The sequence below is a fragment of the Phoenix dactylifera genome, chromosome 2 (genome assembly GCF_051530095.1).
Source record: "Phoenix dactylifera cultivar Ajwa chromosome 2, Ajwa_hap1_PhDact_Kaust_v1.1, whole genome shotgun sequence".
Lineage (NCBI taxonomy): Eukaryota > Viridiplantae > Streptophyta > Magnoliopsida > Arecales > Arecaceae > Phoenix > Phoenix dactylifera.
In genome coordinates this window covers 20,093,311-20,112,121 of record NC_143191.1, presented here as the reverse complement: position 1 = coordinate 20,112,121, position 18,811 = coordinate 20,093,311, and the positions used below count along the sequence as shown (strand labels likewise).

Genomic DNA, 18,811 nt, shown 5'->3' with positions numbered 1-18,811 from the left:
CCTTTCCAAATGGCCTTTGTTGCGAGTCGACGTATTAGTGATAATATTATCCTCTGCCAAGAGTTAATGCGGAACTATCATCGCTCTGGTGGCTCTCCGAGATGTGCTGTTAAGGTGGATCTAATGAAGGCATATGACTCCGTTCGGTGGAATTTTTTACTGGCTGTATTACGTGTTATGGGGTTTTCGGATAGAGTTGTTAAATGGATTGCGGACTGTATCTCCACTACTCGCTTCTCCATCTCTATTAATGGCGAACTTCATGGATTCTTCCCTAGGGGTCGAGGCTTGCGGCAAGGGGATCCTATGTCACTCTTATCTTTTTATCCTAGCCATGGAGGTCTTTTCGGGTCTGATGGCTAATATGGTAAGGGACAGTGGTTTCAAGTACCATTGGTGTTGTGAAAAAGAAAAGATCTCTCACTTGTGCTTTGCAGATGATCTTATGATTTTCTGTAAAGCGGATTTGGCTTCTATGTCTTTGATCGGTGGTTGTCTTCAGCAATTTCGAGACTTCTCTGGACTTATACCAAATCCAGATAAGAGCAGCATGTTCATTTATGGAGTGCCTTCCGAGCTTCGAATGCAGCTTTTGGATATTCTCGGGTATAATGAAGGAGCGCTTCCGATTAGGTATCTTGGTGTGCCACTTATAACGACTAAGTTAAAGGCTACTGATTGTAAGGTGTTGGTGGACCGGATTATTGCCAAAACCAAGAGTTGGACTTGCCATGCTCTCTCCTTTGCAGGTAGATTACAACTCATCAAATCTATTTTGTTTTCCATCCAAGTTTATTGGTCCTCCTTATTCATCTGGCCTAAATCAATTATTAAGAAGGTGGAATCCATTCTATGCTCATTCCTTTGGAAGGGTTGTGAGCTTAGCACTAGAGGTGCGAAGGTAGCATGAGACAATATTTGTTTGCCTAAGGAGGAAGGGGGTTTGGGCATTAAGAACATGGTGACTTGAAATAGGGCAGCCATGACCAAACACTTATGGGCTCTCTGTAATGATGACGGTAACTCTCTTTGGTCTACTTGGGTTCGCTCTTATCTTTTGCGAGGCAGAAGTATTTGGGAGATAAAATGCCCCAAGGATTGCTCTTGGAGTTGGCGGAAGATTCTTAGTCTTCGTAGCCTTGTCCGATGGAAGATGAGATATCGAGTGGGCAATGGGAGTAGTATTTCACTTTGGTTTGACCATTGGCATCCCCTTGGTCCTCTTATTGAGGTGTTTGGGGAAAGGTTTATCTATGATTTTGGCCTTGGGCAGAATGCCAAGGTGGAGGCTATTATTGACGGCCAGGAGTGGCACTGGCCTATCTCTCGCTCCCCTGCATGGCTTGAGCTCATTAGTAGTACTCCTACTTCATTCCGGCCAGATAGCAGAAGGCCGGATGTCTTGCAGTGGATTGATACTCTGAAGGATTCCTTCTCTGTTCGTGGTGTTTGGGAGTCGTTGCGCCCGCGTCATAGTAGAGTGGACTGGTGGAAGCTTGTTTGGCATAGCCAAGCTATTCCAAGGATGTCCTTTATTCTTTGGTTAGCCATCCAGGATGCCTTGTATACTCAAGCTAAGCTTATACGCTTTGGCATTATTCAGGTCACCCAATGTATTTTGTGTGGGGGTGGGCATGAGGATGTGGATTATTTATTTTTTGAGTGCCCATTCTCTCAGCGCATCTGGTCCGTTCTTTGTGCCCAGTGTAATATTCTGTGGGCCTCGCGTAGATGGATGGATACGATCTCTTGGCTTTCTCACATGGATGGTCGTTCACTCTTGGGTCGAACTGCAAAGCTTATGGTGGTAGCTGCGGTCTACTACATTTGGAGGGAACATAATGCTCGTTTGCATGGTGATGGCTCTACACATGAGTGTGTTCTTCTGAGAGAGATTACTTTTTGTATTGTGACTCGGATTAATCTCACACGGGGTGTGATTCCATCTCCTGCTAATAGATGGCTTCATAGTTCGTGGAGATTCTCTGATGATATCTTTTGATACTCTCATCATTTTATTCTTACAAGCTTTGTAGTTAGTTGTTGTGGCTAGAGGGGTATGCCCTCCTAGCCTTTGATTTCTGGGGTATGGCCTTGTGCATTTGTACGTTATTTCTTCAATTTGGATATATACACACTTACCTTTATCCAAAAAAAAAAAGGATCTTTGCAACTTGCAAACCTTGTGATTGCCATCACTAAAAGTGAAACCCTGAGGCTGCTCCATATAGATATCTTCCTCAAGATATCCATTAAGGAATGCAGTTTTCACATCCATCTGCCATATCTCATAATCATGATAAGCTGCAATGGCAAGCAACGTTTGAATGGACTTCAGCATGGCTACCGGTGGAAAGGTATCCTGATAATTAATGCCTTCGCGCTGACTATAACCTTTTGCCACCAACCTTGACTTCAGCATGGCTATATATTCCTCCTGAAGGGATGCAATATATGTTGGAAGTCCCCTTCTCAGCCCCTTAGCAAGTTGCATCGCCGATAGGACTCGCTGTGGAGTCCCTTTAACTCATTTTCCTGGAACTACGCAAGCTCCACTCGGATTCAGGACCACCACCACATCTGAATCTGGCTTTACCATGGCTTGTAGTTGGGTAAGCAAAGACATGCCGATGAACACCTCGTAGTCGTCGATCGGGGCAGCCACCGCTGTCACCTATCCGGTCCATGCGCCGAATTGGATCTCAACATCCTTTGATGTTCCGCTGGTAGCCACTTCTGCGGAGTTGACCGTCTTGAACGTGTGTTCATCATGTTCAATCTTCAGATTTAACCTCTTTGCCGTAGCTAGGTCCATGAAGAAGTCAGTGGCACCCGTATCGATGAGTGCCTGGAAGGTGTGAACACCAATGCAGATAGGTGCATAGAGCAGACCTTATGGCCCCTTGGCCTTCAGGGCGTTGAGACTGACTGAGCCCATCCTTTGGTCGGTCTCTTGCTTCTCCTCCACCGCCATAGATGCTATCTTGTCCCTCAATGGACGGTCCTTAACCTTGTGCGGTCCATTGCAAATATAGCATGAGATGGTGCTGGTACCTTGCACCACCCCTTTGCCCTTCGCTTGAGAAGCCCCTCCACTCGAGGAGCCCAGATTCGAGCCTTTTGTACCTCCCTTGTGACCTGATTTCGCTCCCCCACCTTTGCCCTATTTTGATGCTTGGGCTTTGGGAGCTGTGGGTTGAGTCTTGAATTCGATGAGAGCCTCCGCTTGAGCTATCGCCTCGTTCAAACTCTAGACTCCTCTTCGCTGCAATTCCATCTTGGCCCACGGTTTGAACCCGTCAAGGAAAGTGAAGAGAGAGTCCTCGTTGCTGAGGTCTGGTACCTCCAACAACAATTCGCTGAACTCTCGCACATACTCACGCACATTGCCCTTTTGTGTGAGTTGCCGTAGTCGTGCTCGAGCATCTTCCTTTGCGAATGCAGGGAAGAATTGCTTCCGAAGTTTAGTTTGGAACTGTACCAAGTGGTGATTGGAACAGCCCCTCGCTTCACATCGTCAGCCCGACGTCGCCACCAAAGCATCGCCACATCCCTCAGGAACATGGCTGTCGTGCTCACTTTCATGGCTTCCTCCCTTACGCCGGTGACCTGCAGGTATTGTTCCATGGCAAAAAGGAAGTTATCCACCTCCTTCGCGGACCGCCGTCCGTAGAACTCCTGTGGCTTAGGAACATCAAGCTTGTGCAGGGGGCGCGTAGCCTCTCTTGTGACCTCAATTGTCAATGGAGAAGAGGATACGCCTGTGGTGGTACTCTCCTTTAAAAGATCAACCACATGATTTTGGAGAGCTATTAATCTTTGAGAGTTGTCTTGACCGTATTTTCTTAATGTATCGTGAAGTTATTGAGGATGTGTCATTCCTTAATGATATATTAAGTTAATTTGCATTGTTAATTTGATATGCCCTCAATGGTTGTGTTAATCATCAAAATAATATTATCATCCTCAATTTTTCTTTTTTTGATAATTACAAAACATTGAGTATATTTAAGTTGGCGTTTATATGTGCATTGAGGTTTAAAGTTTAGAAAATGCTTTAAAAGCTGAAAATGCAGAATTTTCTAAATTATGGATGTGCCAACCAAAATATCCCCCTATCTAATCCAAATTCATGCCAATTGAAGTTTAATTTTGCTCCCCCTTACTCTTGTGTTTTCTTGAATATAAGACTTCTAGATTTTGTGTTAATACAAGAGTTTCAAGTTATGTATCGAATCAAGAGGAGTATGTGCCATTAATTCAGAATTTTTGATTAAACTTCAGATTTTCTTGTTTAGACATATTAGAGTGCAAAAAAAAAAATTCATTGTTATATATCTCTTCCCCTTAGGTATATATTTTCTTCCAATTCCAACTTCTCTTACTTCTCCACCTATATTGCAACTTCTCCCTTCTCTTACTTCTCCCCCTTTTTTTCATCATTAAAAGAATATGTAATACATGGGTGAAAAGTATTCCAATGACAAAGATCATAAATCATAATAAGACATTGCATTTCATAAGAGTCAAAATTACAATGTTCTAATAAGCCCAATAAGATAACATCGTTTTCATATAACAAAAAGCAAGATACATAGATGACTAGAGTGACTCTAGGCACTAATCTAGATGATCTCCTGCCGTGCTATTAGTAGGCCTAGTGGCATCCAAAGGCTGGGATCTGGCTCTAGATCTCTTAGTGTAGGTGGTGAGAGGAGGTCTGGACTGATATGACTGTGAGGGTCTGTGAGCCTTATGGACTGGCTGGCTCTGTGCCGAGACCTCTGACTCAGCTGTTCGAGCTCCCTGATGACCATGAAACTCTCTCTCTAAGGCTGTCATCCAGTCCTTGGACTCATCATCTGAGCAGATACTCCTCTGATCTCAACCATCATACTGTCCATCCTACTCATCATGCTATCGGAGAGACCCCTCACCTGAGCTGATATAATCTCAGTCATCCTACATCAATACTCCTTTGTATATCCAGTAGGTGTGGATGATGAAGGTCCTGCCTCCTCATGTGCCGGAGGGTGGTCGACAAGTACCTCAGGCTCGAAAATGGAATCTCCAGGCTCTGGTACATCGGGCTTTGGTGCCTGTGCCCCTACACCTCCACGCACCCACTGACCGTCCACCTTCTTGTAACCCATGCGCACAAGTGATCGTGCAGTGTAGGTGTCGGTAAATAATAAGTCTCTGGAGATCTCTCCCTCTACACATATGTCATGATGTCTAAATATCAGGATGAGTACTGTTGGGGGAATACAGTTTTCCCCAGTAATATAGTAACCCCGCCTCTAGAAGGCCGCATAGCTGCCGACCTTGGACGACTGAGGTCGGCGCCCGACCCCAGAACGTCCGACCTCAGAACCTCCGACCTGGAGAATTTCCGACCTCAGAGGTCTGTCATTGTCGACCACCTACTACGGCCGTACCCCTCCGAGGTCCGGCCGAGGGCCATATCCTGCCACTGCCCCAGCATTTATTACGCATGACCTCTGCAAACCTCCGGTTCACTCAACAATTAATGCGAATCTCCGGCTTACTCAACAATTAATGCACATGGCTCCTATTATCTACGGATCCTCAGCTCTCCACGGCAAATCAGCTCAGCAGAGTCCTGTCAGCCGTGATAAGTCTCTGACGGCGGCCTCATCTCCGACAATGCAATGATTCACCCGATCGTGTACCAGTCCAAGCAACATGCCGAGCCGTATGACGGTCTCGCCCAATCACATCACAGGTAAACGGACCCCCCTATAAAAGGGAACCCTTGCTTCTCAAAGGGGGGGACACAAAAAACTCAAACAATACTGCTCTCATTTCTCCTAAAAATACAGTTTGCCCCCTCTGACTTAAGCATCGGAGGGCCGGCGCCGGAAAATCCGGCCACCGGCTTTTCTGCAGGCACTCCGACGGAGGACGCCGCCCGCCGACGGACCGCCGCTCTCCTGTGTCCACCGACCACTCCCCCCGCTCCCCCTCCTCAACCGACGACCGCCCCCGGGTCCAATTTCCAGCAACAGTTGGCGCTAGAGGAAGGGACCGAGTCGCGATCATGAAGTTGAGAAGTAAGAGAGCCTCCAACATCTCCCGGCGTCCCCCACAGAGTCTTGGACACTCCGTCCAGAATTCGCCTACTCCGGCTGACCCGGTTCCTCAGGTCCAGCCGGAGCAATTCAATGCCCTAGTGCAGCAAGTTCAGGCCCTGGCCGCTGCCGTTCAAGGCCTGCGGCGCGAGGAGGTCTTACCAACGCTCCTCCCGCAGGCCCAGATCTTCCCAGAGTTTCCTCCCAACGGTCTGATTCTCCAAGGTCAGAATCTTCATGGCTCCTCCAGGGCCAACAACGAAGGGCGGGCCTCCCCCCAGAGAGAGCTGCCGGAGGAAGGTCTCAACAGAAGACCCCAACCCTCTGAAGCCGAATCAACCCCAGACCACCATGAGCCGGAGCAAACCACGGTGACGATTCCTCGGGTCGGGGAGCTCGACAGGAAAGTCGAGCACTTGGAGCGCCAGATCGAAGCGCTCCACAGTAAGAAGGCAAGACAAGAGGGGGATTTTGAATTTACTACCAAGTCTCCCTTCTCCCGCCAGATCGAGGATGAGCCGGTCCCCGTGAGGTTCAAGATGCCTCAAGTGGAGCCCTACAGTGGAGTCACCGACCCCCTCGACCACTTGGAGAGCTACCGAGCTCTCATGGTCCTACAAGGATCCTCGGAGGCCGTACTTTGTAAGGCCTTCTCGGCGACGCTTCGAGGGACAGCTCGGCTTTGGTTTTCTGGGCTAAAGCCGAGCACGGTATCTTCCTTCGAGCAACTCGGCAGGCAGTTTGCTACCAATTTTGCTGTCAGCCGACGCCAACGGCGGACGTCAGACTCCCTCCTGGATATCAAGCAGAAGGAGGGGGAATCCCTCAAGGAGTATCTAGACCGCTTTACCGCCGCCACGTGGGAAGTCCGCGAGCTGGACCAGTCAATAGCCATGTTGGCTCTGAAGACTGGGGCTCGCTCTTATCGATTCCTCTTCTCTATCGAGAAGAGCTTCCCGGCCGACTTCATCGAGATGCTGGCCCGAGCTCGGAAGTACGCTAAGGCCGAGGAGGCAATCGCCTCCAGGCGGGGTGCGATTGAGCCCGCCTCAAGGAAGCAGAAGAAAAGCCGCGAGGAGCGCGGCCGCCAAAGAAGCCGATCCTCCCGCCGAGAGAAGAACCTCCCCCGACTGAGAAGCCCGCCTCAGCAGCGGGGACAACCTCAACGGAGGACCCCGCCTCAACCAAGGTCCCCACCGCGGCCTCGGACATACCCGGGGAGGTACGGAAATTACACCCCTGTCAATGCTCCCCGGGCCGAAATTTTGATGGAAATCGAAGGTCGGGACTTCTTCCAACCTCCGCCTCCTATGCGGGATACAGGAGTTCCCCGCAATCCCAGGAAGTACTGCCGCTTCCACCGAGACCGCGGGCACGACACGGAGGATTGCTTTCAGCTCCGTGACGAGATAGAGGCGCTTATTCGCCGCGGAGTACTCAATCGGTTCGTAAGGAACCGACGTGAAGAAAGGAGACCAGCGGAAAACGCCACACCGTCCGAAAATTCGGATGACAACAGACCTATCGCCGGCACCATCAATGTAATCGGAGGAGCCTCGGCAGGAGGATCAGCCCAAGGAATATCCCCGAAGCGCCCGCGCACTGCTGAAGTCATTTCGTTCTCGGACGAGGATTTGGAAGGGGTTGAGACCCCCCACGATGACGCTGTGGTCATCTCCATGATTATAAATAAATTTGATGTAAAACGTATCCTAGTTGACAATGAAAGTTCAGCCAACATTTTGTACTACCATGCCTACCAAAAAATGGGGTTACCAGAAGGACAGCTCCGAAAAATTAATGCCCCACTGGTCGGGTTTACCGGAGACTCGGTCCCAGTCGAGGGCGAGGTCAGCTTTCTTGTTACGGTCGGCCTCGCCCCTCAGGAAAGCACTGTGAGGACGGACTTTCTTGTGGTCCATCTACCCTCAGCCTACAATGCCATCCTTGGGCGACCAGGGCTAAATGCCCTCCGAGCCATGGTCTCAACCCGCCATCTACTCATGCGATTCCCCACCGGCCAAGGAGTAGGCGAGGTCCGCGGGGATCAGCTGGTTGCCAAGCAGTGCTACATGGCGGCTCACAGAGTGAAGCAACCAACCGAGGCGCCGACTCAGGCAACGGGCCCCTCTACCCATAGAAACCCTGGATGCAAGGGACAACCTCTGGAAGAAGCAAGTAGAGCCCGGTGAGCTTCTCGTTCAAGTTCCTCTACGAGAAAATTTTCCCGAGCTAACTGTGCAGGTCGGCTCCGGCCTTGGCGTCCGCGAGAGGGATCACCTCATCAGCTTCCTGCGGGACAATGCTGATGTCTTCGCCTGGTCGCCCGCCGACGTACCAGGAATTGACCCTGAGGTCATGGTCCATCGACTCCAGGTGAAGCCGACCAGCAGACCTGTGAAGTAGAAAAAAAGGGGCTCTGCCCCGGAACGACAACGAGCTGCAGCTGAGGAAGTGGATAAACTCCTTGAAGCTGGCTTCATCTGGGAGGTCTCCTACCCAGACTGGCTCGCCAACATAGTCCTCGTGAAGAAGGCCAATGGAAAATGGCGCATGTGCGTGGACTACACTGACCTGAACAAGGCCTGCCCGAAGGATAGTTTCCCCCTTCCAAGAATCGACCAGCTCGTCGATTCCACCTCAGGACATCAATTGTTGACCTTCATGGATGCCTTCTCAGGATACAATCAAATCCGAATGGCGCCAGAAGACAAGGAGAAGACGGCCTTCATCACCGACAAGGGCACCTATTGCTACAAGGTGATGCCTTTCGGTCTGAAGAATGCTGGGGCCACATATCAGAGGCTGGTCAGCCAAATTTTTGAGGACCAGATCGGCCAAAATATGGAAGTCTATGTGGATGACATGCTGGTGAAGAGCCGAGTGGCGGAGCACCATGTAGCTGATCTCAACAAAACATTCTCCAAGCTCAGGAGGTACCGAATGAAGCTCAACCCAGCAAAGTGCGCGTTTGGAGTTACCTCAGGCAAATTCCTGAGTTTTATAGTGACCCAGCGCGGAGTTGAAGCCAACCCCGAGAAAATCCGAGCGCTGCAAGAGATGACGCCTCCAAAGACAGTCAAAGAAGTGCAGCGGCTTACCGGACGGATTGCCGCCTTGGGGAGATTTGTCTCCCGATCGGCTGAGCGCTGCCTCCCCTTCTTCAAGATCCTTAAGCGGCCAAAAGACTTCCTGTGGTCAAAAGAATGCCGGCAGGCCTTTGAAGAGCTCAGGCGCCTTTTGGCCTCTCCCCCGCTACTCACCAAGCCTCAGCGGGACGAAGTTCTTTATTTATACCTGGCCGTCTCTCCGGTCGCAGTAAGCTCAGTCCTGGTCCGGGAAGAGGACAAGCTCCAAAAGCCGGTCTACTACATTAGCCGGGTCCTCAGGGATGCTGAGATCCGATATTCTAAACTTGAGAAGACAATTTTTGCCCTTATCATCTCGGCTCGGAGACTCCGGCCTTATTTTCAAGCACATACAATAGTCATACTGGCCGACCAGCCTATGAAGCAAATATTGCAAAGGTCAGATCGTGCGGAGAGGATCGCCAAGTGGGCGGTCGAGCTCGGGAAGTTCGACCTCGAATATCGGCCCAGGCCGGCCATTAAAGCTCAAATACTCGGCGACTTTCTCGTGGAATGCACCTTGCCAGACGACCCTGAGCTACCGTCTGCATCTATGGAGGGAACCCCGAGGCTACCATGGGTCCTATATTCGGACGGGTCCTCAACTTCGGGGGGTAGCGGAGCTGGACTCATCCTCACCAGCCTGGATGGAGTGGTGGCCGAGCAAGCCTTACGCCTCGAGTTCCCGGCCTCAAACAACGGGGCAGAGTACGAGGCGCTCATTGCTGGGCTCAAATTGGTGAAGGAACTGAAAGTGGAAGATCTGAAGGCCTTCAGCGATTTCCAGCTGATAGTGAGCCAAGTCTAGGGAGACTTTGAAGCAAAAGAGCCATCGATGCAGAAATATCTCCAAAAAGTGCGGGAACTCACGTCCGCCTTAGGCTCTTTCAGCATCCAGCACATTTCCAGAGCGGAGAATCTCAGGGCAGACCAGTTGTCTAAACTGGCGACCTCCCGCATGAGCGAGCTTTCCAAGGAGACAATGCTCGAGTATTTTCGGACACCCAGCACGGAGGAACCCGAACCAACCATGTGCATCGACTTCGAGCCAAACTGGATCGACGGGTTCGTCCACTATCTTCAGGACGGAACCCTCCCTCATGTTGAGATAGAGGCTCGCCGGATCAGGCGCCAAGCTTCTCGGTATGTCCCATATGAAAACAGGCTCTATTGTCGATCATTCACTTCTCCTCTCCTCAGATGTCTCCGCCCCTCGGAGGCGGACTATGCCCTCCGAAGGTCCATGAAGGAATTTGCAGAAATCACCTGGGAGGTCGGGCGCTAGCCCATAAGATCCTGCGACAAGGATATTACTGGCCCACGCTCCAGAAGGATGCGACGGACTTTGTTTGGAAGTGTGACCGGTGCCAACGGAACGCCAACATCCAATGCCGACCTTCGGCCCTACTAACTTCAATCATCGCCCCCTGGCCATTTGCCCAGTGGGGGATCGACATCCTGGGGCCCTTCCCTCTGGCCACTGGGCAAAGAAAATTTTTGGTTGTCTCCATCGACTACTTCACCAAATGGGTTGAAGCTGAACCTGTGGCCCGGATTATCGAGCAAAAGATGCGGAACTTTGTGTGGAAGTCCATAATCTGCAGATTCGGACTTCCCCGGATCTTTATATCTAACAATGGCCGACAGTTCGACAACGTCCACTTCAGAGAATTTTGCTCCGGCATCGACCACCGCTTCACCTCGGTCGTCCATCCCTAGACAAATGGGGAAACTGAGGTAACTATTCGTACCATTTTGCAGAGACTCAAGGCTAGGCTTGATCGATCCAAAGGACAGTGGATCGAGGACTTGTACAACGTCCTCTGGGCATGCCGGACTACATTCCGATTGTCCACAGGAGAGACCTCCTTCAACCTAGCATATGGCACAGAGGCTGTCATCCCGCTGGAAATCGGCCTCCCTTCTTCAAGGGTGGAGCACTACCTCGCTTTCCCTGCTCGGCTGGTGTGCGGGCTGTGCTGGTGACGGGGTGCAAATCCCGCAACAGATGGCGCTAGAAGGAGGGCCTGGCCCTCCGCCTATCCAGCAAGGAGCCGACCCGGGCACAGGACCTTCCCGCTGGGGGGGCTGTGTTACGGGGGGTTCCTCGAATTTAGTCCCACATCGGCTAATCAGCGGAAAAGTCTGTGCCTTAAATGGGGGGCTCAATAACCTCTTCTCACCGAGGCGCCTTTTGAAGGGCAAACCCGTGAGGGGTGGAATGGGTGGTTTCACCCGGGGCGCCGTCAAAGCACGGACCCCCGGGAGCGGTCACGATCCCCGATCCCCAAAGTGGACAATTGATGAGAGTACAAAAGTATAATTTTCATATTATCTTAATTAGTATTATAGTTAATTTTTATTAATAAAATTAATTAATTAATGTTTTATTTGTGTTTGAGTGAAATTAATCCAAGAGACCTAGTAACTCTGGATTTGAGCCCAATGCCTGGCAGCCCAAGCTCAATAAATTTTCCAAACATGCACAGCATGGGGGCTTTGAAATTTTCCAATTTCCCAACCGACCGTGGACCTCCATGCACATGCAAACGGGCTCTTCAATTCCAAGCATCATGGCATCTCATCCAAGAGACCTAAGCTAAACCAGCTCTTCAATTCCAAATGGCATCTCATCAGCATCTTTCCGTTTCCCCTGTTTCTTCCCAGCTCATCCAAGCGTGGAGCGTGCGACGGAAAGGGAGGAGGCCAGCAGCCATCGGAGGAGAAGAGTCCCAAGCCGAGTCTTCTTAACTTCCCAAACGTCTGCAACGTCCCAGCATTCATCAGAGTCCTTCCGTCTCCCCCGTTTCTTCTCAGCTTATCCACAAATCCAACATCAATGACTGCAGCTCAAACTTCTTCAATGTTCAAACTCCTAATGCCGAGGAGCTTCCCAGCATCTTCCAACCGTCCGAGACCTCCCAGCACATGCAATCGGATCATCCATTTCGGAATAGAGCTTCCAGCCGAGGAGTCTTCTCAACACCCCAATGGCCATCCACGTATTCCATGCATCCGATCATTTTCCAGCCATTCCTAGCAAATTAATTCCATCCACGAGGAGTCTTCCCATATTCGCAACTCCCTCCACCCCGCATCTCAGCCGCGTTTCATCCGGCCTCTTCAACATGCTATAAGAAGGCAGCCGAGCAAGCAACCACGGGGGGGGCGAGAAGGGAGCATCTCCTCTTCCAATCTTTCCAGCCGGACGAAAGGAGGGAAATCAGCCGACGAGGAAGGAGAGAACCACACGGTGGAGGAAAAGGAGGAAGCGAGGGGAAGCCACGGAACCAGGGAAGCCAACATCCATTTCTTTCCCAGCCGAGCGAGAGAGGAGAAGAGGCCTCGGAAGGGAGGAAGCAACCGGGAGAAGAAAACAGAGCATCCTGTTTTTTGAACCAAAGAAAAAAAAAGGAAAAAGGGATTTATGTTTATTTTAAGTTATTCTTTACAATTCCTTTTTATAAAAATGTTTCCATTTCATATGAGTAGCTAAATCTTCTCTAGCTAAGGCTAGGAAAAAGCCTAGCAATTTCTTCATGTATTTTATTTAATCATCAATGGGATTTTAATGTTTTTCTTTTTGATTTATGGTGCAGTAAATTTATAGAAATTATTTCAAACTTATATATTTTTTTTGATTTGTTATTTTCCCCGGGTATAACAGATGCTTAGAAATCCCTGTAGTTTAAAATATAATTACTGTAATGCTGCCCATAAAACTAAATCTATTTAACTGAGATAATAGATGATTTTAAGAAAACCATGATGAAGTGCTAGGCTGAATCCTGATGTCTTAGTTATATTTTGTCAATTCGAATATTATTTAGCCTTTAGTTTTTGTTCACTGTCAAATCCCTGTGGATTCGATCTCGGTCTCACCGAGAATATTACTTTGCTACACCCTATACTTGGGGTATCCTACGTTTAATTTTTTTTTTTAAAAGAGCAAGATTAAAATCGTAGCAAGTTTTTGGCGCCGTTGCCGGGGATTTGCAACGTGCGAACGAGAACAAGGCTGAAAATTTCAATTCTTTACAGATTCAAGGACGACAAAAAAGCGGGACCAGTAACGAGGAAGATCAAGATCAAATTTTTGGATTCCCGAAGTGAACGAACTCCGGCCGTGAGTATTTAAATTAATTTTTCTGTTTTGTTCATACTAGTCCTATTTTTCCTACATTAGAAATAAGGGTGCTATGCTTTGATACTGTTTGATTGTGAATAATTTTAGTAGCAGGGTGTCAATATTCATAGCTTTAGGTAATATTCATACTCATCCAAAACTCTAAAAAAAAATATATATAGACAAAATAAATAAATAAATAAATAAATAATAATAATAATTTAAAAAAAAAAGTCAACTGGTTAATTGGTCAGTATATGCGGTTGTGGCAAAGGGATAAAACGAAAAGATTATTCCGAGTTGAATCTAGGGATAAAAGTTCAAATAATCAAATGGAAGATAATGGTAGTAATCAGGGAGATAATGAATTTCAAGATGATTTACCTATTAGAACGCTTCGTGATTATCTACAACCCACTAGGACCAGTACCCCATCTTGTATGGTTATTCCTATTGCTGCGGGAGCTTTTGACATGAAACCAGGAATAATTCAATTACTCCCAAAGTTTCACGGACTTGATTCTGAAAGTCCCTATTTGCACCTAAAAGAATTTGATGAAGTGTGTTCAACACTTCATTTCAATGATGTCACTGAAGAGGTAGTTAAGCTTAAGTTATTTCCTTTTTCTTTAAAGGAAAAAGCTAAGTCATGGTTACACTCCTTAAGGCCTAGGACCATAGCCACCTGGCAAGAAATGACAAGAGAATTTTTAAAGAAATTCTTTCCAACACATAAAACAAACACACTTAGAAGAAATATCATGAACTTTGCACAAAAAGATGGAGAAACATTTTTTCAGTGTTGGAAAAGATTTAAGGACCTTCTGCTTGCTTGCCCACATCATGGATATAAAATTTGGAGGGTCATTAGTTTCTTTTATGATGGTTTGTCCTCCAATATGAGACAATTTGTAGAAATGATGTGTAATGGTGAATTCATGAGTAAGGAACCAAATGAAGCCTGGGATTATTTTGATCTTTTAGCAGAAAATGCACAAGCTTGGGATACAACAGATAAAAATGAAAAATCTAAAATAGCACCTAATGCAAAAGGAGGAATATATCTTATTAAAGATGATAATGATGTCAATGTAAAAATTGCTAATCTGACTAGGAAGGTTGAAGCCATGGAATTAAGCAAAGCCAATATAGGAAAAGCACAAACTATTGTTGAAAGTATATGTGGAATTTGTGAGAGTAATGCACATGTAACCAAGGATTGTTCTACAATCCCTGCTTTTCAAGAAGTGTTGCATGATCAAGCAAATTTCACCAATACTTATAAAAGACCATTTCCAGAAACATATAATCCTAGTTGGCGAAACCATCCTAACTTTAGCTGGAGACATGGACCCACTGCCAATGAATCTCAAGGAAATTCTGTTCCTACTCCTTATGTGCCACCACATAGGAAATCCCTTGAAGATACTTTGCAAACCTTCATGCAAGGGCAGACTCAAATAAATCAGAATACAATGCAATCACTCCAAGAACTTAAAAATTCTGTAGGTAGAATTGAGGCTCAACTTAATGTTAGGGAAAGAGGGACATTTCCAGCCCAACCTCAATCTAACCCAAAGGGTCAACATGAGGTCCATGAAGCAAGTTCATCCCAACCTAAATTTGAGCAAGTAAAGTCTGTCACAACCCTTCGGAGTGGAAAAATAATTAACAAAGAAATTCCAACAAAAGATGACAAACCTAAAAAATCTATTGAAAAGAATGATGAAGATGATAATGAACAAAATGATCCAATACTGCATCACAAGATAGTTGCTCCATTTCCTCAGCGCTTGCTTGCAGCTAAAAAAGGAGTACCTGATCAAGAAATTCTGGAAATCTTTAAACAAGTAAAGATTAACATTCCTCTATTAGATGCCATTAAGCAGATTCCATCTTATGCAAAATTTTTAAAAGATCTTTGTACCATAAAGCGAAAGCTTTACGTACAAAAGAAAGCTTTTCTAACTGAACAGGTGAGTGCTATTCTCAAACACAACACCCCACCTAAATATAAAGATCCTGGTTGTCCTACCATATCTTGCATCATAGGAAACTTCAGGATACAACGAGCCCTTCTGGATTTAGGTGCTAGTGTTAACTTACTGCCCTATTCAGTTTATGAACAATTAGGACTTGGTGAACTAAAACCCACTAAGGTTACTCTCCAACTTGCTGATCGATCTATAAAGATACCAAGAGGAGTAGTCGAGGATGTACTTGTCCAAATTGATAAATTCTATTTTTCAGTCGACTTCATAGTATTAGATACCCAGCCTGTCATGAATTGTACCACTCCAATACCTGTTATCTTAGGCCGCCCATTTCTAGCTACTTCTAATGCTTTGATCAACTGTCGAAATGGAATAATGAAAATGTCATTCGGAAATATGACTATAGATTTTAATATATTTAACATATGCAAACAACCCGATAACGACAATGAAAATGATGAAATTCATGGAGTTAATTTGATCGACTCCATTGTAGAAGATGCTCTTGTCCCATCTCTTTCTTCTGATCCTTTAGAAACATGCCTAACTCATTTTGGACATACAGAGATAAACCAAAACTTTAGAGAAATCAGTGCTATATTAGATTCAGCTCCTTTATTGGATACGGATAGGTGGAAATCTCGTTTTGAAGAATTGCCCCCACGCAACAATAGTCCTCTACCATCTAGTGTTCAAGCACCCAAACTTGAGCTAAAACCTTTACCATCTGAGCTAAAGTATGCATACCTTGGTCAAGAAGAGACCTTTCCTGTGATCATATCATCCCAACTCGAACAAAATCAGGAATTAAAATTATTAGAAATTCTCAAGGAACATAAGGGAGCATTAGGGTGGACAATTGCTGATATCAAGGGAATTAGTCCCTCAATTTGCACTCATAGAATCCACTTAGAAGCTGATGCCAAACCTTCTCGTCAACCTCAACGTCGATTAAACCCAAACATGAAGGATGTGGTTATAGCAGAAGTTCTGAAACTTCTGGATGCGGGTATGATCTACCCAATTTCAGATAGTAAATGGATAAGTCCAACCCAAGTGGTTTCGAAAAAATCTGGTGTTACTGTAGTCAAAAATGCCAACAATGAATTAGTTCCAACTAGGGTCCCCACTAGTTGGCGTGTATGCATTGACTATAGGAAACTTAATTCTGTCACTAGGAAGGATCATTTTCCTCTACCTTTTATTGATCAAATTTTAGAAAGGTTAGCAGGTCATAAATATCATTGCTTCCTAGATGGCTATTCAGGTTACAACCAAATTGCAATTGATCCTGAAGATCAGGAAAAGACCACTTTTACATGTCCTTTTGGCACATTTGCTTACAAGAGAATGCCTTTTGGATTATGTAATGCTCCTGCAACCTTCCAAAGATGCATGCTCAGTATTTTCTCTGACATGGTTGAGCGCTTTTTGAAAGTTTTCATGGATGATTTTTCGGTTTTTGGCTCCTCTTTTGAAAACTGTGTGGACCATTTAAGACTAGTCTTAATTCGGTGTGAGGAGAAGAATCTAATCTTAAACTGGAAAAAGTGCCATTTCATGGTAACTAGGGGAATTGTTCTCGGGCATGTTATTTCATCTGAAGGAATTGAAGTAGACAAGGCTAAAATTGACTTAATTGCTAACTTACCCAACCCAAAAACTATCAAAGATATACGCTCATTTTTGGGTCATGCAGGATTTTATAGGAGATTCATTAAAGATTTTAGTTCAATATCTAAACCCTTATGTAATCTCCTTCAAAAGGAAACCCAATTTGTGTGGTCTGAAGAATGTCAAAGAGCTTTTGATAAACTTAAAAGCTTGCTGACCTCTGCTCCCATCATGCAACCACCTGACTGGTCGCTTCCTTTTGAAATTATGTGTGATGCTAGTGAATATGCAGTTGGGGTAGTTCTAGGGCAAAGAAAAGAAAGGAAACCTTATGTTATCTACTATGCAAGTAAGACTTTAAATAGTGCACAAATGAATTACACCACTACGGAAAAAGAACTACTCGCCGTAGTATTTGCACTAGACAAATTTAGGTCTTACTTGATTGGATCCAAAATCATTATCTACACTGACCACGCTGCCCTTAAGTACCTTCTTTCAAAAAAGGATGCTAAGGCGCGTTTGCTTAGGTGGATCCTTCTGCTCCAAGAATTTTTTCTAGAAATAAGAGATAAAAAGGGGGTAGAGAACGTAGTAGCTGATCACTTGTCCCGTCTCACTCTTTCAGATTCCTTAGACAATTCACCCATAAAAGACACTTTCCCTGACGAGCAACTGTTTGAGATCACATCTTCACCCTGGTTTGCAGACATTGCAAATTTTCTAGTTACAGGTGAACTACCAAGTCATTGGAATAAACAAGACAAAAGAAAATTTTTCACTGAAATAAAAAAAATTTTCTGGGATGATCCTTATCTTTTCAAATACTGCCCAGATCAAATTATTAGGAGATGTGTACCTAATGACGAATTTATTAGTGTCATTTCCTTTTGTCATTCTGAAGCTTGCGGTGGTCATTTCTCTGCTAAGAAAACGGCTGCAAAAATTTTACAGTGCGGTTTCTATTGGCCCACCTTGTTTAAAGATTCCCATAACTTTTGCAAAGCTTGCGAGCGTTGTCAAAAGTTAGGTGGGATAACTCGTAGGAATATGATGCCCCTCAACCCAATTTTAATTATCGAAATATTTGATTGTTGGGGAATAGATTTTATGGGCCCATTTCCTCCTTCATTCGGAAATTTGTACATCTTAGTAGCTGTGGATTATGTCTCCAAATGGATTGAGGCAATTCCTTGCAAACATAATGACCACAAAACTGTTCTAAAATTTTTAAAGGAAAACATTCTTTCCAGATTTGGAACACCTCGAGCCATCATCAGTGATGGGGGTTCACACTTCTGTAATAAGCCTTTTGAGGCTTTAATACGAAAATATGGGATCACCCATAAAGTCGCCACCCTTTATCATCCACAAACAAGTGGACAAGTTGAAGTATCCAATCGATCAATTAAGAATATTCTGGAAAAAACGGTTAACCCAAATCGCAAAGACTGGTCTTTGCGTTTAACTGATGCACTTTGGGCTTATCGTACTGCTTTTAAAAGTCCGATTGGTATGTCTCCGTACCGTCTTATTTTTGGCAAACCTTGTCACTTGCCTGTGGAATTGGAGCATAGGGCATACTGGGCTATTAAGAGATTTAATTTTGATATGGATAAGGCTAGTGCACTACGCAAACTTCAACTTAATGAACTAGAGGAAATCAGGAATGAAGCATATGAGAATGCTCGAATTTATAAGAATAAAATGAAAATCTTTCATGATAGAAATATTATGAGAAAAACATTTGAGCCTTCTCAGAAAGTTCTATTGTATAATTCAAGACTTCATTTATTTCCAGAAAAATTGAGATCTAGGTGGACTGGTCCATTTATAGTTAAAACTGTTTATCCGTAT

The 18,811-nt window shown here is 45.8% G+C and overlaps 1 non-coding gene across 1 annotated transcript; it reads right to left on the bottom strand.

Moving 5' to 3' along the window:
* Positions 1–14,089: 14,089 nt before the first annotated feature.
* On the bottom strand, positions 14,090–14,196 carry LOC120108308 (small nucleolar RNA R71). The gene has a single exon (XR_005509708.1). It is a non-coding gene; the product is annotated as a small nucleolar RNA R71 (small nucleolar RNA).
* Positions 14,197–18,811: the final 4,615 nt, after the last annotated feature.